The following is a 22,976-nucleotide window of genomic DNA, read 5'->3' as shown; positions in this document are numbered from 1 at the left end:
CAAATGCTTTCGTGAAGGGAATTCCAGTGACTTCCGGGGAACGAAGTGACCGGCTCAAGTTCTATCAATATCTCTATGCAAAAAAAAAATCTGTTGAGAGCTAAGCAGATAGTGTACTGTAAGAGCACCAACAAAGATGTACAAACAAGAAAATTGTACAACGCATGCCTAAAGTTTATTTTCTTAGAATCGGGCCTTTTCTTTCTGTAAGCACACACCTCAAAACTGTATTGCTGCATTTTCAGCAGAACAGTCATTACCTGCGACGAGAAATTCTAGCTGTAGTAACTGTATAACTTAACTCTAAGAATAAATGTAGCAAGCCTGAAATATTTTTGGGCCCATCACCTAAATACATATTAACTATGATATGAGCTCACGTTTGAGAATTAAAACTAGTTCCTATCCTGTCGACATGACGCGACATTGTACAATTGTGAAATACTCGATGTAGCATTGCAGAGCGAGAAAGATTCAGAACTGCACGCATCCGCAATAGCTCATTTAACAAATTTAGCAAAACTGCATTTCTCTCACTTTACGAGCTATTTATCGGCAATGTGCAAGTTTCCTTCCCGATTCCACAGCATGCATTCACTTCACTTCAAGATCAACACTACAGGGCAAGCCGCCGCATCTGACGGAACAATGGGACCCTTGTCTTGAAGCCACGCTATTAAACTCGAACGCCGCCACACAATTAGAGCAACGCTCATTCAGCTATCTCGATGTTCGGCTATATGCATATGCTTGTTAGCTTTCAAGAGTCTTTATACATGGTTTGAAAGCTTTCGATATGTATGAGTGACTTGTTTTGTTCGGACCCGAACGTACGCACTGGTCGTACCGGCTTGCACCCTTGCAATAAACGATGCAAACCCTACTTGATTGGCTTTGTTTTTGCCAGTCGAGGCCTGTTAGGTCAACTGACGATAGTTACAGACGCGAAGCGTGAATAAGCAATGAAAAAAAAATATCGGGGGAAGCGAGCAGTGTGAACCAGCCGCGAGCCCCCCACCTGCAACGAAAAAAATTGCATGTGTTTATTTATGATGATACGACAACTAGCGCCATCTCAATTCGCGGTAATGCAGTTCAGTACGCCACTACGTATTTGCATGTTATTTTGATACAACAGCCCAAAGGTACAGTTTCCGTTCTCTAAACTGGTAGGTGTTCTGTGATGGGCGCGCACGCATCGACATGTCCGTTTTTGTCTCACTTTTCTCACGGCGCCGCCGAATGGGGACAGCGTGCCACTGTCAGCCGAGCGGAAGCACCGATGGGCGGGACGCCACCGCGGCATGCTTCCCGCCAGTGGGCATGCCGCATGTACTTTAAGACCGACGACGTCCAGACGTTTTCTCGGCAAACATTTATGCAGCAACAGAACCGGGTGACTGTCGTTGTTGCGTGCGGTGTGCACCGGTTGATGTCAAGGTACTCGATGACCACTGGGTAGAGTGGCCGATCTCCCATCCAAGCTGTCTGTCCAAAGTTTTTGAACACACGGTTGGGCTCTACAAGTCCATTTGCCTTGGGGTAGTACATTAAAGAGTGAGACAGCTGAATGGTACAATTTTTGAGGACCTGGTTGAATTCCCAAGAGCGAATTCCCAAGAGCGAAACTGAAGACCGTTGTCACACACACCTTCATCGGGGTAGCCCTCTGAATAAAATACTGAGAGCAGGAAGGTTGTCACTGTATGTGTCGGTGCCTCGCTTCAGAACTGTACTTCCGGCCACTTGGAGAAGTAGTCTACGAGGGTAATGGCGAACCAGCTATAGTGTGGCGCTCTTTTCATGAGACTGACAATATTGATGGTAACCTTCTTTCAAGGCTTCTCTGGAAAGGGAGCAGTTCGCAGCGCAGTTACTTAACTAGGCACTCTTGGCTGCATTTAGGCAAACTGTGCTGTAGTGGATGGCAAGCTCCGCATGTCTGTTCATTCCAGGCCACCAAAAACACGTTCGCACTCGCACCTTGGTGATAAACACCCCAGTATACGCTTCGTTTGGCGTGAAAATAACCTGTGCGGTGAGCGATGGAGGAGCTACGAGGACTTCGCTACGCAAACGCAAGTCATCGACCACAGACCATTCTTCACGTACAGCGAAAATGGTTGTAGTTCACCCGACACAGACTTGTAGGGAGGCCCAGATGATGAGATGAAAGCCTTAACTTGTTACGCAAGGACAGCTGGGACTGCGCTGTGGTGAGGCAGAGTGGGAGAATGAGAGACACCGTCTTTTCGTAATCGAGGCTACTTCCTCCTAAACACCCACTGGAAGGCCAGAGAGAGCATTCGCAACTTCATTTTCCGAGCATTTTTGGTACTCCACCACATTGTTATAGCACATAAGACGTTCTAACCTGCGCGAGATGCGAAGACGACGTCTTCCTGAGTCTTCAAATGACAGAACAGAGACGTAGGCTTGGTGGTTTGTATGAAATGCGAAGCGCCGTCCCGAAAGATATGGGAACTAGATCTCGCAGATGCAGACATAGGAAAGTGCTTCGCGTTGACCACCTGCATACTTCCTCTTTGCCTAGGATAGAGTGCGAGATGCAAAGGAAACTGCGTAGCTGTTGCCCATCTACTTTTTGGAAGTTCAGCCCCAAGGCTGCAGTCAGGCGAATCTGTGAGACAAGCACCGGAAGAGCGGGATCAATAATCTGAAGTGCTCTGCTGACCTTCTGAAAACTAGCGTCATTGGCAGGAGTCCACGTAAAGACTTCATTATTGCGCGCCAGTGCACGCATCGGATGCACGACTGCAGCAAGGTAGGAAACAAACTTGACGTAGTATCGACTGAGACTAAAAACTTACGTGGACCAGCAGCGTCAGTAAGAGGAAGGGAGAGTGCACTATTAAATACACTTTTCAGACAGTGGTGAAATGGCTTGGGCTGTGATCCTCTGGCCCATGAAGGATGATTCTTCGCCTCAAAAGATGGACCTGTGGTTAAGCTTGAAGCCAGTGGCCTTGATACAGTGGAGAACGGCGGCTAAATTCATCAAGCGCTCTTATTTGGTGTGGCCAAACACAATAACGTCATCTGTGTAAAACTGAATGCCCGAACAACCCTTGAGTATGTGCGACATTAACTGCTGCAAGCTTACAGGGGCAGAGGCCAGCCCAAAGCCTACGTGTTTGAAACAAAACATTCCGTCGTTATTCCCGAATGCAGTTAGGTCTTAGCTTTCGGGATGCAGCAGCACTTGATGTTAGGTGGACGCAAGATCCAACTTAGAAAAAATAGTTGCATCGACAAGGTTGTTCAAGAGCTCTCCCGTGTGAGGAAACGAGAAAATATCGGCGATAACAGCCTTGTTAGGTGTCCGAAGGTCGACACGAAGTCAAATGCCACCGTCCTTCTTCCTTACTACCACGATGCCAGACACCCACTCTGATGCAGTAATGCGCTAGATGACTTCCAGTCCTTCCAATCTACGGAGCTCTTACGAAACATGAGAAGGAGACTCAGTGGAAGGCGGCGAAGCTTCGACGTCGCAGCAAGCACCTTGAGTCGAGTCTTCATGGGATGAATGAAGCACTTAGCAGACCCAAGGCCTCGGCTGACGACGAGCCTTAACTAGCTAGACAGGGTCTTCGGAAGGGGGTTGCCTGCGAGTCTTGACCCGAGCCTTCTGTGCGTCCTTTGAATGTTACTTCCGTGAAGAAACAACCAAGTATTGGAATTCGGCGCTTGAAGTAATCGCGCAGCTTTACTCGCGGTCTTAAGAAGCGAATCACTAGTGAAATTTCGCGTGAGGATGCTCTTTTCTAAGATGGTAACAAACGGAACCCGTGACAACAAGAAACTTCAAAAATTTGCCAGCGATAAAAACGTGAACGAAAATGCTGGCTCGTGAAACACGGGGAACGGTGCGAACGCTAAACTTTCATCATCACTGGCCAAGTCCTGGCAGTCGACCTCAGGGATGGAAGCTCTGGAATCACGCTGTCGCCTGTTGCAAACAGCGCGGAAGGAATGGCTCGCGCTCCCAGCGGAGTTGGTCTGCCTTCAGTTTTAAAAAAGCTCCGCACGGTGACGCTCGCGACCGACACTATCACGGATAGAGGATGAGGGGTGCTGGGGGAACTGCAGAATGGGTTTCGGAAACACAGGAAGTTGGAAAATAATCTGCTCTCACTGACGCAGTTCATAGAAATAGCAGAGAAGGAACTCAGGCCCCTGTGGCCAGCATTTTTGGATATCAAGGGAGCGTACGATAGCGTGGCTCAAGAGGACTTGTGGGGAATACTAGACACACTGGGTGTGGAAGATGGAGTCACTAATCTTTTAAAGAAAATCTATAAAAGTAACAAGGTAGTTATAAAGTGACAAAAACAGGTATCCAAGCCCACAGAGGTTAAACAAGGACTTAGGCAGGGGTGCCCACTGTCACCCTTCTTATTCGTGATGTACCTACAAGGATTAGAGGCCAAATTAGAAGGAAGTGAACTTGGCTTCGACCTCTCTTTAGTCAAACAAGGAAAACTCATTGATCAGGTACTACCAGCATTAATATACGCAGATGATATAGGGCTAATGGCCGACAACAAGGAAGATTTGCAGAGATTGATGGACCTCTGCGGTAATGAGGGAGATAGGTTAGATTTTAGATTCGGGAAGGAAAAATCAGCAGTCATGATTTTTAATGATAATGAAGGTAGTGAGCTTAGAATACACGAGGTCACGCTAGAGATAACAGATAAATACAAATATCTGGGCGTATGGATAAGCAATGGGACCGAGCACCTAGGGGAACACGAAACATACGTGACGACTAAAGGTAACAGGAGTGCAGCAGTGATGAAAAATAGGGCACTATGGAATTACAATAGGTAAGATGCTGTTAGAGGAATTTGGAAAGAGGTCATGGTTCCTGGGCTGACGTTCGGCAATGAGGTCTTGTGCATGAGATCAGAAGGTCAAGCAAGGTTAGAAATTAAGCAGCGTGAAATAGGTAGGATTGCTTTAGGAGCTCACTAGAATACACCAAATCAGGGAGTACAAGGTGATATGGGATGGACATCATTTGAGGGCAAGGAAGCTAGCAGCAAGGTAAAATTTGAGAAGCGATTGAGAGAAATGGGGGAGGAGCGTTGGGCTAGGAAGGCTTTCAGCTACTTGTTCATGAAGAATATCGATAAAAAATGAAGGAAGCGAACCAGAAAATTGACTGGTAAATACTTGACTGGTAAATAAAAAATTGAAATGGAAATTAACTGGTATATAAAAACAGCAGGTGGCCAAACCAAAGAGAACTATCGGTTAAGATGCAAGTGAAGGAAACGGAGACTGACATGTGGAGAATTGGCATGATTAAGAAGTCCGCACTAGAGATCTATCGAACTTTTAAGCAGGAAATTGCCAAGGAAAAGATCTATGATAATACTCGGAGTAGTTCTCTACTGTTTGAGGCTAGGACGGTAGTATTGCAAACCAAGACATATCGGGCCAATACATATCGAGCCAACACAGTATGCAGTGCGTGTGAAGAGGAAGAAAAAACTGCCGAACACTTGATAATTTTCTGTAAACGGCTTCACCCTATAGTTCAGGATGATGGCGCAGAGTTTCTCAAAGCACTGGGGTTTAGGGACAGGGAGGGCAAAATAGATTTTAAGCAGGTAGACTTAACTAGAAGGAGGTTATCTGATTGGTGGCTAAAGTCAAGGCACGAGTGAAAATAAACCCTTCACTGCAAAGTGCGAATCCTCAGCCTCACTATTTAAAGGGAAAAAAAGATAAATCTAATGAATAGTTCACTAAGTATTACGGCTAGACGGCGTTAGCCGCCGCCTGATCTAAAGGGTACAGCCACATCTATCCATCCACCCATAATCACGGCAGCGGCCGGTACCAGCTAAGCGTTTTTCATCTGTGGCCCATAGGGGTGCGTCAGTCGAGAGTTGTTCGAGACCTGCAACTGTGCACAACTGTTTCGGATGCTATGCAAAGTGTTGCGTTGTTGCACCGTCCACCACAGGTGACGCTAGCGACATAATAAAAAGAGGGAAAGAAAGGGTGTGGCAGCTGTTTTTCTTCTCATGCGGCAGGCATCTTTCTAGCGGAGGCGTTGACCTTACACGCGGTAGCCGCACAGCCGCTCCGCACATCCGCACCGCACACGGAGGAAGGAAAGGGCACCGCATAAATGGGCTAGAGCGGCCGTCCTTGTGACGTCAGGCAGAGCGGCTGTCAACTTTTGCAAGCCGCAAGCCAGCTCGCATGGCTCGCCTTTCATTGGCTACTGCGAAAAATGGCCTGGACGGCCGCCCTGTCGGCTGATTTGGCAAACATGGCGCTTGCTGAAGGGGGCACTGCAGCGACATGGAAAAATAAAAAGAACAGCTGATTTTATCTTTGTGACCATCGTAAGCGCTGTGAGACTCCCGGGGAGATATCGGTAGCCAGCCAGTGTTCACTGCCCCGTCAGCACGTGCGATTTACAGTGGAAACGAAGAAACGAGCACAGTGTAGAAAGTGTGTTTGCGGATGCGAGTGTCGTTGTTTCATGTGTTTCCTGGGTTGTACTGTCCATCTTTCTTATGTAATCGCAAAGATTTTTGAAGATTTCCGTGATGTAATCATCAACCTTTCTAAAGCAGGATATGCGTTTAGTGCGCGCACAAGTGAACAGTTTGTAATCATCGCAACAAGTGTTAGCGTCGGGTGTGTTCTGTGTGTGCTGTTCGTCGCAGCAAATAGTATGCGTAAATTTTGAACGCTTGCGAGCGTTAGCTTCTGCTACGATAAAGATAGACAAGTTTTATTTCCCGTCATTGTTGTCATTCGTAATGCGCAACACCGTAGGAGTGCTGTTGTGTGTAGCGGTGTCGTGAAGTTCTGTGGACCGTGTCACATTTGAGCGATTCTGTCCAGTGTTGTGAAGTGTGTTCATGAAATGGAAACCGTGAAATAATATTTAGGAGTGTACAGCTCAGTTTCCAATTTGTGTAGTTGCGTTCACGTGCCCTGAAGAGGAGCTTGCATACAAGACATTTTTGTTCATGTAGACCCCCTCCCCATTATTTAATGTGCGCATTATGATCGATTGTCCATGAATGCGTGATATAAATTATTATGAACCAAGATTAAAGTTAGTGTAAGTATTGCAAGAAATTGTCATATGCTCGTCAGTAACTGCTAATACAGCATAAATCATTTTGCCAACATTGCAGGCAGTCCTGCTACATTACTTGAACACCATGACAACTGATATAATATGCGATGGTTATCTGCTTGCATCAAGCGTTTGAAGAATAGGTAAACAATATTTTCAAATCCTGTCGAAATGCCCATGTCTGTCTTGTTAAACATGCATCTGTCATCATCAAGTGTATAGCAAAGTATTTCAAGCACATGTCAAGTCAAGAAAACTTTAAACAACAAAATGGTTCTCATCGTTAGCTCAATGTTGGATGTCTTTCCCTTCCCAATAGTGCACATAAACTGAAAAACGTATGCCTTGTCTCCAAAAAAGGATGCCGTCTCTTAATTAGCTAAAAAATTTTATCAATGAATCACATGAATACGATGATAATTCATCATTCTTGTTGGTAGTAGATAATTTGCAATTGGTATAAAGTAGCCGAAGAAGCTTGTCGGCAATCCTGTACACTGATCACGTGTCGTTGGTAGTTGTTGAAGCTTTTTTTGGTAAATGAAATGAGCATAATCTTCCAAGCGGGCTATAATGATTAAAGCCTGCTATATGTGCATGTTTTGCGGGGGAGGTGTTGCAAAGATTTCTGAAAAAAGCTGAAAAGTTCCACTCTCTCAAGGTGGGCGACCAGCCAAGCTGTGTCGCACAAGGATTTTGTTTGCTTACTTTTTATATTTATACATTTATTAAGACTTTTTAAAATTTTAGCATATGCTTCTTCAAAACACCTCCACTTCAGTTTATGTGGCTTAGAAGTGTACCGTGCAGGTTATGTATTTACGTATACGTTTATTTCTTTGTTAATAAACTTTTATTCACCTTTTTTCTGTCTAATTTTTTATGCACCAAGAGTGAGTGGAAATGTTTGCCCTATTTCTGCGGTGCATACCCACTAGGAGCTTTCTGTAGATTGGGTATGTGTTTGCGGAGTAGCAGTGCAGACATACTTATTACTCTGACGGTTGCACTGACATCTGTCAATTTGCCTAGTACGTCAGCTGCCAATTGAACTCAGTCTGGACGCACACTGTCTCTTAATTCAAAATTTGAATCAACAGGCAGTTGACGACCATAAGTTTTTGTTGAATATGTAAGCTCTTGGACTTGTATTGATCTATACAGTAGAACCTCACTGATATATTCTCGCTTAATAGAATTTTCCAGCTGATTGATATGTTTGGTTTCACATTCGAAAACCACGATATGATTATGAGAGACGCCGTACTCGGGGAATCTGGAAATTTTGACCACCTGCGGTTTTTTAACGTTCACGCGAATCTGAGCACACGAGCCTGCATCATTTTCGCCTCCACCGAAAACGCATCCGCCAAAGCCGGAATTTGATCCCGCGTCCTGCGAGTCAGTAGCCGTGTACATCAGCCACTAGACCACTGCGACAGGGCAATTATTTCCCGGCTTCTACGCTCGCAATCGTGAAAATAAATTAAACCAATTTGTATCGTATTCTCAGATCCTTAGTTTATTGTGCGCATTTTTTAAAAACGTCTCGACGTTTTATTGAATATTGGTAGCCTGCGTCATGAATGTAAGACATGATTCCAACATCTTGACTTAGGTAACTTCGAGGCAGTCTAATCACGTAGAGATTAACCTGTTTGACCAGACAACGACGTCGCTGAAATGTTGTTGTGTCTCTGTGCATAAATAACAAAAGAACCAGCACGTAATGTACTCATAGCACTGATGTAACATCAGAGTTCACATCCCGTTGTGTCGGTACTTCAACATGGCTGTTTTAGGGCCAGCAGTGCAAGCCATTCATAGCTTTGCTGCCAAGAACATTGTGAATACTCGAGTGGAGTGTGATAGCGTTAGCAGCACCCATTTTACTGTATTCCCACTTGCTTGTCATACTTCATTTCTTTATGAACACGTGAACCATGCTGTGCAGGATGAAAAATTGGTGCACAATGTGGAATATTGGCCGTTGTAAACTCTCCCAGGGTGTCAAATTTGATTGCGCCCGCAAAGTACCTACTATGTGTCTGTTGACCAAATCACGCTCCTGTGAAGCTGTGAATTTATTTATTGTAATGGTTGTTGATGACGATGAATTATAGCAGGACACTTTGTAATGGTTTGTCTTGCTATGAATTAGTGGCCGATAAAACACTGGGCTTTTGTTAAAAGGAACCTGGAACGGTTTTGGTTATTTTGTACAAACACATTGGGATGGTAGATTAAGTTTCAAGGGTTATTTAGAGACCGATTTGACCACTCTCTATAAACTGTGTAATTTATTACTGCACTTTAAAGCTGCCAATCGCTGGAAATCTGTGCAGATCATTGCAACTCGGCCGAATGCCTTTTAAACTGCCCATTCATAGAGCAACATGCTCTGCCCAGAGTACGTCAGCAGCCACGTCAACATGGCGGCTTACCTGATTGGCTGTCATGGGCAGAAGTCAGATCGATTGGTAGGGTGCAGCCCCTGTCAGAGCAGATATCAACAACTTACTTCGTGGCATTTATTTCTGTTGCCAGACGGTGTGCGTGCTGCCAGGCGCCCTGCGTGATGGCCTCCGAGACTGCCCGCAACCTGTCAGTGTGCCATCTCGAAGGTCTAGACTGGTAAAAGCTCAAAACGGTGAGCTCACTCGTGAGAGCTCTGCGATCGCCAGCGTGCCTCGTGAGTTGCAGCGGTCAGGCATAGGTGAGAAGGAGGGCATGATATAATTGTCTGTAGCGGCCTTGGTACACTGCGTGTCGCTCAATTTATGGTGCGAATGCTTTCATGATGCTATAACCTAAACGCTGACAAAACTTTGAAAAAGCGTTTCAGAGTCTTTTTGATGGAAGTTTGCCGAATTGAATAAGCGTTGAAGTACAAGAACAGGTAGGGCTACGTAGAGGCAGGAATGCATATTGGAGATTCAGGTGGGGGATCGGCCTATGTGTAGAGTCGTAGGGGCAGACACTTCATACTACATGAGCTCGAAAAGAAGGGGGAGGTGTAAATGAACAAAGAAGAGGGGTCTGTAACTTTTGTAAGCGCTAAATGCACGTGCGCGACATGAGTGAAGGACACAGGACAAGAGGCTCGATCGTCTAACATACGTGCATTTGGCGCTTACAAATGTCACGGATCAATACCAACTATATTGAACCCACTGCCTTTTCAAAGAAGGAGGAAGTGGAGAGTTTTAAAGAAGCATGTGGCTTGTGTAAGATGCTGCAAAAGATGGTTGTGTCATCTGTGCATAGGCGTACCAGCCAGGGAGGGCAAGGGGGCCGCGATCCCGCCACTGAGAAAAGTTAGGGAGCTAAGCCCCCTCCACTTTCGGCAGTGGTGACGGTTCGCTGCACACCGGGGAAAGCAACAATTCAGGCGAAGTCTTCCTTCACCACAGTATTCACTGAATTATGTTATTACGATGGAATATTACAATATACTGAAATTTCTCCAACATAGTAGTTGTGACTATTTTCTTTGTAGGCTCTTGCGGTGTGGGCCGCCTAAGCGGCACTTTCGTGCCTTATGCTGTAGCATTGCAGGGCAGGCCAGCGCTGAACAAGGGCCCAATAACATTGCATAACTTGTCCACGCTTTGGTTGCGCTGCGACTGGCTGATGCAGTTACGAATGCGAACGGGCAAACGTTTTATGAACAGGTGAAATCGTCTGCTGCTTCAGGAAAATTATTTTCTTTGATTGAAAATAGATATCATCAACGCTGCTTTGTGGACGCTGCTGTGAGCTGATTAATGTTACGAATCTTTTTTAATGTTCTAGTGTTATCTGGAACCACCAAAAAGGGGTTTCCGGTTTAGTCTCCGATAAATCTGATCAGCCTTGCTTATGGTAACATAGGGCGATAGTGGCAGTTTGCAAAGTAGCGACGAACAAAGCAGTAGACTCGAGCACAGTGGGAATCTCAGCTTTTAAGCTTGTCCTTTTGCTTGAGCCACCAGACCAAGAAGGAGGTGAAAGAGTGTGGTTTTTAGCACTAAGGAGGCTTTATAGAGAGTCGGGCTAGTAGGTTTTCATTCAACTCGAATGTTCTTTTGCAGCTCAAAATACAACTTGGGCAGCAAAGAAGCACACACGTGCGGTGCTGCTTATTTCTCTGTCTTCCTCTCTCTCTCTCAGCAAGGACAAGCTCACAGAGATGTGTGCGCGCACAAACTTCTAAATGCCTGGATGCTACAAGTGAAAATGTTTTATTACGCTCATGTTATTTCATCTCGGAAGCTGCTATAAGTAACCGTTTATAATGTGACCGGTGGCTACTTTACCTGAATATTATTTAAAAGAATATGCTCTACGACTACCCGAAAAGTTTTATTGTTCAGTGTGTGAATGTCCTGTGTAATGTGCATGCGCTGTAATAAACATCGCGATATTTCACAGATTCCTGACGCCTAAGAGTGGCAGGCAACTTTATTGCACACAAACAATTTTAAACGCTGAAGAACTAATGCGAAGCAATATGATGCCGTATTGATAGTACTTTATTTTCTTACTTTTTTCGTGGTCCTTTATATGTGGTCCCTACGCGATGAACATGTATATATATATATATATATATATATACACACACGTGTGTGTGTGTGTGTGTGTGTGTGTGTGTGTGTGTGTGTGTGTGTGTGTGTGTGTGTGTGTGTGTGTGTGTGTGTGTGTGTGTGTGTGTGTGTGTGTGTGTGTGTGTGTGTGTGTGTGTGTGTGTGTGTGTGTGTGTGTGTGTGTGTGTGTGTGTGTGTGTGTGTGTGTGTGTGTGTGTGTGTGTGTGTGTGTGTGTGTGTGTGTGTGGTTAGGCTTGCACCCCACTCGCGAAAGAGTCGATACGCGCCCGCATTTGTGGATCTTTTTTGTTAAATTCATTCCTTTCTGAAGTCAATCCTTCAACCAACTGTGAAATCCTGGAGCCTCTTTGGAGGCTGTATGGTTCTTCGAGGTACGGCAGAAATTCCAGTCTGCTTCGATTGATCTGTCTCTGGCTCACTAACTTCAATGTGTTTGTCTGAGGAAGGGCTTGCTCTGTTGAGTACTCGGTTCCTTCTCACAGTCATAAATTCTCCTAATTATTGTCTTTGACTCATTTGACTCTGTTTGCTTTCGGTGAACGGAGACATCCACTGACCTTTTCTAATGCTTGGTGAATCCTTCGCTTGTCTGTGATGGTAGCTTGTGCTTTTCAGCCTCTTCTACATTCCTATTTCACCCACATCGACTGTTTCTGATTGCAGTAACCGTGAAGGTAGTGGCACACTCATTTAGTATGGCAACTCATTGACACTTGTGCTGGAGTACCAATCTTTTCTTGAAGTGATGTGTTTTGTTAATAAACAAATGTCATATGTGGGCCTGAGTGACTTAAGTTTTCTTTTTTAGGGAGCATTTTCGCTCTTATTACGGCTGATTCAGCCCTTCTGTTTGCACGCGGGTAAACCGAGCTTCTCGTTTTGCAGTCGAAGTTCCAGCTCTTCGTGGCATTTTTTAATTCTTGGCCGGTAAACGGCAGGTCATTGTCACTTATCAAAATTCTCGGCACCCAGTACACTGCAAAATGAGTCCTTAGTTTTGCTTCAGAGGATTACAATTGTTCAACATCTTTGTTTCTTTTCCAGATGTATACTGATAAAACTTTTTGAGGCAAAGACAATGGCGAAAATATCCGTTTATCTTTTTAATAGAATTACCTGCAGCGCCACGAGGGCATTATTGCAGGGGGGTAACACGATTATTCACGTAAAAGCACATATATTTCCTCAAAGACAAAGATGAAAGAATGAGCTAATAACAAAGCAGTGTATGCAACAAAGAGGCGACATATAGAAAATTTGAATGTAAAAACAGCTGGAACTGGGAAAGTGTTTTACAATCTGCTATACCTTTAGGAAGTCTGTTCCAAAGCGTGAAGGTGTGAGGAAAGAATGAATAATGAAACACATTTGTGCGGCATCACGTTTCAAGTACCTGACAGTCATGATCACAACGCACAGAGATGAAGTGAGGGGGAAAATGTACTAGTTTTTGGTAATACCTGTAAGATCAGAGTAAATACGGAAAGAGTTCCAATTTTGTTGCTAAGCGCCGTTGGGCTAGGGTTTTCCAGCCAAGGTTGTCTTTTATAATTGAGATGCTGCTTTTATAGTTGTTTTCCTGGATAAGCACAAGTTTATTTACAAGACAGATGGTGTCTGACTCCAATGCAGCGCAAGCGTACTCGAGTAATGAACGAACGTTCGTATTATAAAGGTATTCTTTAACGCTCCTGGGGGTTTTGTGAAAATTGCGTCTAATGAGGTTAAGCATTCGGGAAGATTTTAATGTAACATGTTGAATATGCCTAGTCTATGGCAGATTTTCTGAAAAATAAACGCCAAGGTAGTTTAATGCTTCACCCGTTCAAGTGATGTATGGTCCAAATGATAATCCGATCTCACAGGCGGGTACAAGATATAAACTGATATGTAGTACTATTCAAAGACACATCATAAGGAACGCCAAGTTTGAATTTTGTTAGAACTGGTGTGTAGGCTAATGACATCGTGTTCGTTTATGTTCCTATAAATGACGCAGTCATCTGCATATAATCTGACATTGCAATGAAAACCCTGCACAATATCATTGATATAAATTAAAAATAACAAAGGTCCCAAAACAGACCCTTGCGGCACACCAGAAGCAACTGTTATTCCAGTTGACGTACAGCCATTAATTATGACATGCTGTGTTCTTCCGGAAAGGTAATTTTTAATCCAAACAACTATTGCCGGATGAATACAGAGAGATGATAATCTATGCAATAAGAAATCATGAAGAACACTGTCGAAAGCCTTTCTAAAATCTAAAAATATGCAATAAACTTGAAATCCTGAATCATAGGAGTAAAGAAGATCATGGCGAAATTCAACCAACTGCGTTGTGCAGGACAAGCTGGACCTGAATCCATGTTGAGCAGGTGAAAAAAACCATTGTTTTTTAGGTGTTTCATCACAGAGGTGTAAATTATTGTGTTCTAAAGTTTTACAACATATCGAAGTTAGCGAAATCGGTCTATAGTTTTGAATAGAATGTTTGGGACCAATTTTATGAATGGCAAGAACTACAGCTGTTTTCCAATGAGTTGGTACAGAACTACTGTGTAGAGATTAATTGAACAAGACGACTAAGAAATTAGCAATTTCCTGAGGACATGCTTTGAGTACCTTGGTTGGTATGCCATCAGGACCTCCAGCTGAATTGTTTTTCAGATTACTAAGAATCTTAGGAACACCATTGTACGTGACAGTGACCATGGGCATATTCTCGTAGGGTAAATCTGGAATTAACGGATGTTGATTAGCGCACGTGTTGGAAAACACGGATTTAAAATAGGAGTTAAAAGAGCAAGCCTTTTCGTGATCGTCAAAGACTGCTTCTCCTTTTACCAAAAGATTTGGTATCGCGTTCACCTCTTTACTGTTCGCTTTAATAAATTTCCAAAATTCCTTAGGATTATTTTTAAGAGCTCCATATAGCGAAGAAATGTGCATAACAAACTTCCATTGTTGTTGGTGCTCTGCTGACAAAAGAGACTTGCTGTCCATTTTAATGTTAAGCTGCTCCGAGCCCAAAATTGCTCACATCTCATTGGATTTCTAGCTGCTTTAATTATTCAAAGAAAGGCTAGAAATGGAGCTCTTCTCAGGAACTCATGCCTTTTCGAATGCTTCCTCCTGCTGCTTCTCTGTCTGCTATGGTGCGTTTTTCACAGTGAGTTTCCTCAAAAGCCCCAATACGCATGACAATTCAACTAAAAATCTGGAAACGTAGTTCATCTTAGTTCTCAAGCATTGCACTCTTTAGAATCTATTGTCTTTGGCATCTGCTGAATTGCCATCACTTTAATTGAATCAAAATTTTTAGAGATAGGAAGCTGGTCAGCAAGCTTGGTTCGTCATCAATTACCCCTTCTCGAAAATTCAGTTTTAAGAAAACTTTGGTTTTATCAGGATCGAGCAGATTATCATCAACAGTGGACAATGCGTGACATGCTCTCTGTAGAGCTTCGAGCACTTGTGTATTGATGGATACTCACATTGGTCCTTTTTTTTAATGCGAAGCATTCGTTAGCTAAATTCGGTGAATTTGAGCTCATCTATCTATCTATCTATCTATCTATCTATCTATCTATCTATCTATCTATCTATCCATCTATCGATTGATCGATCGATCGATCCGTCCACCCACGACTTTTGACTCTCCTGGCCATTTCCATAATGGCAAAACATGACTGTATGACGAGCATAAGTGACTAATCGTAACATGAAAGTTATGACATGTACGTCATGAATGTCATGATTTGCGTTTCACGGTCTTACTGCTCTTGTGGTGCTTTTGACCACATGATATGTTGCAAAACTGGTAGGGTGTGACGTGACTACATGGTGAACACAAGTGACACGTCCAAACATGATAATCATGACATGCGTGTCATGTAACAACGTGACTACATGCCACACTCATTATGCGCTCACGGCCGTTTTGCTAGCTTCACGTATATCAAATTTGGTATTACGTGGCGTGAATGCACGATGAAGGTAAATTACATGTCCAAGAGAGAGAGAGAGAGAAATAAACAAAAAGGAAGAGACAAGGAGGTTAACCTAGAATAACTGGTTTGCTACCCTGTACAAGGGTCGGGTAAAGGATCGGAAAGAGGATAGAGATAGAGAGATATAAATGAATTAGAAAAAAATCACATGCGCACACCTTCAGGGAGTTCCCACCACAGTCGTTTGGACAGGCTGGTTGAACAGAAGAAGCGCAGGAGTGCCTTCACAGTCTTCTTCTGCGACATGAAGTCCTGTCGGTAGCACAGGATTCTTTCTTCCGAAAGAGTATGGTTGTGCAGTTCATCTGGTACATTGCAGAGTGACTGTCTCTGAGAGCAGTATTGCGGACATTCACACAGAATGACCCAAGTTGTTTCGTCACTGCCGCAATGGTAGCATGCAGCAGTGTCAGCCATTCTTATGCGGAACGCGTACGCTTTGGTGAATGCGACGCCCAGCCATTATCTGCACAGCATAGTAGTGTCTCGTCGGCATAATTCAGGGGGAATTCGAAGACTGAGAGTTGCATATAAGGTACATAACCGTGCGTGGATGAAATATGACTCGTTCCATTGTGACGTGGTGCGCTTGCGAGCAAGCATGCGAGTTTCCGTGGAGCATCAGTTCTGGAGAGCGGAATCCATATTTGGTCACTTTCAGTATGGGCAGAACGGGCAGCTCTTTTGGCCCGTTCATTGCCAATTATTCCACAATGACTTGGAAGCCATTGAAAGGCTATTTTATGTCATTTCTCAATGAATTGGTGAGTCTTTTCTACGACCTTGAATACCAGCTGTTCGTACGGGCCGTGGCGTAAAAGTGATAGACGGGATCGCAGTGCCGCCTTTGAGTCACTGAAAATTGTTCATTTTTGTGGCTGCTGATCGCTGATGAATTGCAATGCGCACGAAGAGCTGTGAGTTCTGCTCCCGTTGATGTCGTAAGGTGGGAGGTCTAGAATTTTCTTGTCATGTCTTTTATTGGTATAACAAATGATGCCGTTGAACTCTTCTGAAAAACAGAGCCATCGGTGCATACGTGTATACAGCCTTGATACGTCTCGTATAACAACAACAGAGCAAGCTGCCTAAGAGCAGGTGACGACATATCTGCTTTTTTCTTGTGCCAGGTATAGTTAGCCTGATTTTAGCTTGAGTCAGGCACCAAGGAGGAGTCGAAGGCCTGGCGGCGGGTGTGAAGCATGTTGGGAACAATAATACACATAGATTGAGGTTGAGGCAGAAGCTTGCACTTGTCGAGCTTGGGGCAGCACGTCTGGGTATGTGCCTTGTGCACAATAGGGAAAGAATATGACAAGGCTGTACTAGAATGAGCTCACACTGGGTTGACACCTGGTCCAGACCAACTGCAGGGTTTTACCTTTTTTTCACTATACAGGATCTTCTGTATTCTTCACGTGTGCCTGTCAACAAACTTGTACAGTTGCACGAGATATGAAAGTTGCCGTAGACCGTTGACTTGCCTTCATTCCAAGGGCCTGGTGGCATGACCAGTGCAAATCAAAATTGTGCATTCTTCTCTCCCTCGTTGCCTTTTGCATGCTACAACAATCACCTATAAGTCGAAATGTACACCTTTAATTTTTCTCAGTTTTGAGCCCCTCCTTCACTGCAATCCAAGTGTATTCTTTGTGGGCTTTTATCTCCACAGCCGGTTACAGAATTACTTGGGAAAATATGTTACAGCTAGTGCTAGGCACTGCTTCATTTAAACAGCTTCTCCAGGCGGGAGTGATCGCTGCTTAAGGAACAGCAAAAACAGTTAGTGAAGCTTGCGTAACACTACCTTCTTTTCCAAAGTGTATTCTGGGACATGGAACTGCTGTAGTTGTTGGGTCTGGCTTGCGTGATAAACTTCAAATAGGGATTGACTGTACACTTTAAACATTCCTGCCTAACAGACTTCACCGATCAGAGTGCACAGTGCTGTCTGTAGACTCTTATTACTCTAAGGAAGGCTGACAGCTGGCCTGCTCATTAACAACTACAAACGATCCTTCGTCGTGACAGCAAAGTTCCCTACACACACTGGACAGACTTTTAGTCTGGCTGATGCACCACTGGCCTGCTTTTTAAACTCCTCACCAGATACTGCATTCTCTAACACATCAACGAGACACGTCTCCAGTCAACCATGTCTTGGAAACTGTCAGTTGACGGAAGATGTCGTAGATGTGATACTGTATGTCCAAAGCCTCTAACTTTATGACAACCTAACTGTCCTCTTTCCCCTTGCATTGTCAGAATGCATCCTCTTTCGCCACGGTCATTTGCATTTACATACAAATGCCTCGCCAGGGATATCCTATGGGCACATACCATCCTAATTGTCTCCCTGGTGAAGACATGTTCACGTCATTAGGTTGTGCCAGTCTAAACAAAAGCTCAGTTTAGACAGGCACGTTCTAGAAATGAAACTGAACTGAATTTTGTTACAATTGCTTCAGGCATTCACCAAATGAAATTCTTTATCAGCGATGATTAGGAGTGCTAAAATTATTGACCACAGAATTTGCTTGGAAAGCAATACAACAAGAAAGTACACCAGATGTCACATGGCGGGAGCATTAAGTCAGTCACACTGAAGTTAATAAAAAGAAAAAGTACAGTGCATCATCAATGCATGTGGTTGTACGAAACAAAGCTCACACTCAGTTTGTTTCAAACAAGTGTACGCATCCATGATGCACTGTTCCTTGAATGCCCACTAAGTCAAAGATGGCCTGCAAGAATATTTTACAGGCTGAGTTTCACGTGGCAACGTCTTTGTTGCATAATCCTGAAGTATATGCAAAAAATGAGCAAGGTTGCCACTAGCAAACAAGTGCTGACAAACATAAGATTTAGAAACGAAAGCAGATGACGATTACTGGCATAACTTGTGATATTTCATTCGCATAGCGTGGTGGTTTTCTCCTTCCTGTGAAAATGCAGCCGACCTAATGTGGTACCAAAGCATACGTAGCCACTACCACAGTTTTTTGAAGAAATCATTATGAGTTACAGTAACTACATGGGCCATAACACTTGAATCTGATCACTACAATGACTTCAACAGATATTATTACTAGCATGCGGGTACCCATAAGAAAGTAAATAGTTTTGTCCTATTGGAGAAATACAATGTAAGATTTCACTTTGCGTAGGATGTTGGTCAACACTACCTGTGTTGGTTGCGCACAAAAGCAAACCGTTTCGCATGAATCTGCATCTTTTTCGCTCCTCAGAAATAAAAAATTACGCTTCTATTCTCATCGTAATATTATCCACAGCGGAAGCATGCACAAGAGATTCTTGATTTTGGGCCAATGAATACTCACACTTGAATATGTCACGTGTGTTGCCTGAAACACACTTGAATATGTCACGTGTGTTGCCAGAAATTATTCAGATCGAAATGCTTTGATTTTGTCATTTGTAATAAAATCATGAAAGAAAAGCAGCATGCATCATTGGAAACACATGGTCCCTTTAGAGGGTACGATATAATGCCTAATTCTGAAGGAACACAAGCTTGTTATTGTTTGTGAAATAATAAATTGCTTTGTGTAACATGAGACAACAAATCAATGCAAATAAGTTCTGTGGAAACCTGCAAGAGGACAGAATGGTTCAGAAAGGGAAACTAGACAACCACCCATTTGTGGCACGAGGCCACAAGGAAATCTGTACACATTTTTCACAAGGAAAAGCTTCTTATTGCCGAAAAATTTATTCTGGTCTGGGGATGGAACAAGAGACCATCGCTTTTCTGGGACGGTCGCTCTACCAATACGACAACAAAGTGGCAGGTAGCACAAAGCAAAAGCATACAGAAATGGCGCATGGATTTCTTTACTATGGGGGGGTTACCCATGATACGCGAGTTCCTTCAGGGGGATGTGACGCTCAGAACTTCTGTGCTGTGTTTGACTATGTTTGCTTTTGTCGTGGCAGGGGGGGGGGGGGGGGGGTCAGGTGGAAATTTTCAGGGGCTCCAGCCCCCCACAACCTCCCTCCCCCTCACTGCTGGCACTGCCCCTAGAGGTGTACTTACTGTATGACAGGCAACTGTTTGTCATTATAATCGCCTCAGCAATTTTCAGGAAGCCAGTTTTCCACGCAAAAATGTCACTGCACGAGAATTGTTAAAGTTGAACTCACCATGTAAGTGGCAACATGTGCTGTTTACACTTGCATTGAACTACTTTAATTGTTTCAAACCGATTACTGGTATAGTTAATGGCAATGTGGTTGCACATGCACTTTCAAAAGCATAATTTCAATTATGCGTTCAGTTGTGGTACCGCTGGTTCGGTATTATTTCCTACATTTGAACTTTTTGCTCTAAATTTGCAACATATATTTTTTGGCTTGGGTGCAGACGGGTTTTGAGAAAACTGATTTGGATTGATTCTTACTAAAATTACTCTTCGGGCACAGTTTTTTATTGGGGTTTGATGCGACACCATGATGTTACTACGAATAATGGACAGGCAAATATGTTGCGAAGAAGGAATCTTACAACATGCATGCCGACTAGTATAAGCATGACTTGCACAGTGCTATCTTCGAGGACCCACTTAAGGTTGCTTTCAATGCAATAAGTTACAATTCCCAGGATTTGTCAGGCTTAGTGCTTAAAAGCTTGTGTTTGGACTTAGCTCAGATTTTATTTTGAGGAAATCAGGAGTTGGGAGGAGGGGCATTATAATCACTATGTACATACAAATGAGAGTGTACATGATCCCGCACATTCAAACTGAATCGTTTATTAGGTTTTTTAAAGATATCCTTTAGCTTGTTTGCGGTCTGTAGCATAGGCAATATGGGAAGAATTGAAGCATTACTTGTGATGTGTGGATTTGCATTGAGTATGTGAATGCACGATCAATCGACCTTTAGCACAATGACTTGGCTGCTGTGGCTTTATAACAACACAGTGTCTTAAATTGTTTTTATAGTGCTGATGGGGCTGCTTCCATTATGCTTGTTTATATGAATAGCTTAATGTAAAACATGCTCATAGTATCACATTTGCATGCAAGTATTCTGCACTGTTTTAAAGGGGTGCCCAAAAACTGTGAGTCTGTACTACAAACCTAGAACAGCGTGACATGTTTTCCTGCGTATCCTATGCTATATTCAGTGCAAGCTGCTAATAAACTACCTTGTATAATTCAGCCATTATCGTCTTTTATTAGAGGATGCAAAAGTTTTTCAGACAAAATTAATTAATTGATTGCCTATACCTTGCGGCAGTTTACAATTAGTACGCTAGCACACGTGGCTCAATGTGCAAACTCGGCTCAATGTGATGCAAACTTTCATCTCATTGTCCATTTAGGCAGTTTTCTAGAAGGAACGCACGTGTGCTAGAAGGTAAACCTTTTTTTCTATGACACCACTGAACCCAGTTTGAACTTTAATCAGTGTATTATCTTCGTTTAGTTTAGAATCAAACAGAGATACTGGGCAGCTGTGCATGCCATTTCATTTTATATTTTTTAGCAAGTGGTGACCTTTTGACACTTTATCACTGTGCTATACAATTTTAATTAAAATTTAGCGGCAGATGGTCAGCCACCAGGAACCCTTTTTGTAGGTTTTGGTGCCCCCCTCTGCACCTGTAATGCTTTACACTAAATAAATGCATGAATAAAATTTGGCACTATGCATCACCACTGTGAGAAGAAGAAATACCACAGGTGTATTTATATCTACTGCTATTAGTTCTCAAAGTCGTGACAATAAAAAGCAATAATTAAGACCAATATTGAGTTTGTATAAGAATGCTGTGATAGTCTGGATCAAGACAAGGGAAGACCATGAGGAAGGTATAAATTTAGTGCAAATAAAAGCAGACTTTTTTTCAATACTGTGGTTTTTCTAAAGAAAAATTTTTTAGTAAAACAACACCTACAGATAGAGTATTTTACATATTACAAAAGTAATACCACTGCTAGTAATCATCTTCTTGGGGTGTTCATGAGTATGTTGAGCCATTCCTGGTCTGCTCTATGGCAACAGACTGTCACAGACAGACACAATGTCCCATCAGACTGACTCAAGAAGGGCTTGCGATTTGCCGATGATGCTTCAGTATTACAGAAGCAATATGAAAGAGACTCATGTTATCTGCAGGAAACACTTCATGTTATCAGCAGAAAAAAAATTAGTGATCTACCCTCTACATTCACATTACTACCACAGGTGACAGAAAGAAATGGCTCGATCGGCTAGTACAGCATGACTGATATTTGACTTTGGGATGATACAACAAAAACATTAGCATGCCAATGCCCCATCACAACTCCACATGTCAGATCATGTTCACCATAGTCAGCTATGCATACACATATTATGCTTAGTAGGGCAAGGCATACAACGTTGATGCAGCCCAGTGACAAAGCCAGGGGTTGGCACGCTGGGCTCACACCCTCCTTCCTTTTTGAAATATTTTCCCACGTAGTATACAGAGTCAAAAATTACGCTCGATCACATCCACGGACCGGGCCCCACTTAAGATCATAGTGGTACCCCTCCTCCAATTCCACACCCACAAAAAAAAATCTGCCTACACCCCTGTGGCAGCCCACACACAATCTGGTGCTCACTTCAGTGTTGTAAATTGCTGCCATAGTTTGAAGGTACACATTACATGCCCATTCAGAAAAGAAGGACATGCGTACAAAAAATAAAGTGCTGAAGCTCAAGCATTTTCACACCAGTAAGAATTCAGGATAATATGACAGATTTAGCAGAATAGTATATACTGGTTACCTTGGCAGCCAAAAAAGAAGACATCACAAATTGTATCACAAGTTGTCCCGAGGACAGCAAGTTAAAGCCAAGGCTATGCCTTGTGCTAATAGAATGGTCTTGCACAGCGTATTACACCACGTTGTGGCTATTCTTGTTTATGTAGCCAGAGTTTAAGCGAACAGAAGTGTTCTCTCTGCCCACTGAGGAGTGAACAAATTTCGTCTCTTCTGAAGCCTTTCACATTTCAGCACATTTCAATTTTCAGCAAGGTTTCTTTGCAGGAACCTTAAAATTTTTGAATTGTAAAAGTGACAAATGATTTGAATTTACTTGTACAATTATGCCCCAAAATGACTGCTAGCTGCAAATGTGTCTCAGAAGGAGACGTTGTGCACAGCCCAACTGATCATAGAGGAAAGGCATTAGATGCTGCCCATGTTTTACTGCATTTGGCACTCTGCGCCAGCTAGC

The 22,976-nt window shown here is 43.3% G+C and overlaps 1 protein-coding gene across 5 annotated transcripts in view; it reads left to right on the top strand.

The window, feature by feature from the left end:
* LOC119180589 (receptor-type tyrosine-protein phosphatase kappa) overlaps positions 1 to 22,976 on the top strand; it is a 631,290-nt gene that overhangs the window by 406,908 nt on the left and 201,406 nt on the right. The gene's annotated exons all lie outside the window — the stretch shown is intronic.

This window comes from Rhipicephalus microplus, unplaced genomic scaffold (genome assembly GCF_043290135.1).
Source record: "Rhipicephalus microplus isolate Deutch F79 unplaced genomic scaffold, USDA_Rmic scaffold_14, whole genome shotgun sequence".
NCBI lineage: Eukaryota > Metazoa > Arthropoda > Arachnida > Ixodida > Ixodidae > Rhipicephalus > Rhipicephalus microplus.
The sequence above is the reverse complement of the archived record's forward strand: the minus strand, read 5'-3'. Positions and strand labels throughout refer to the sequence as shown.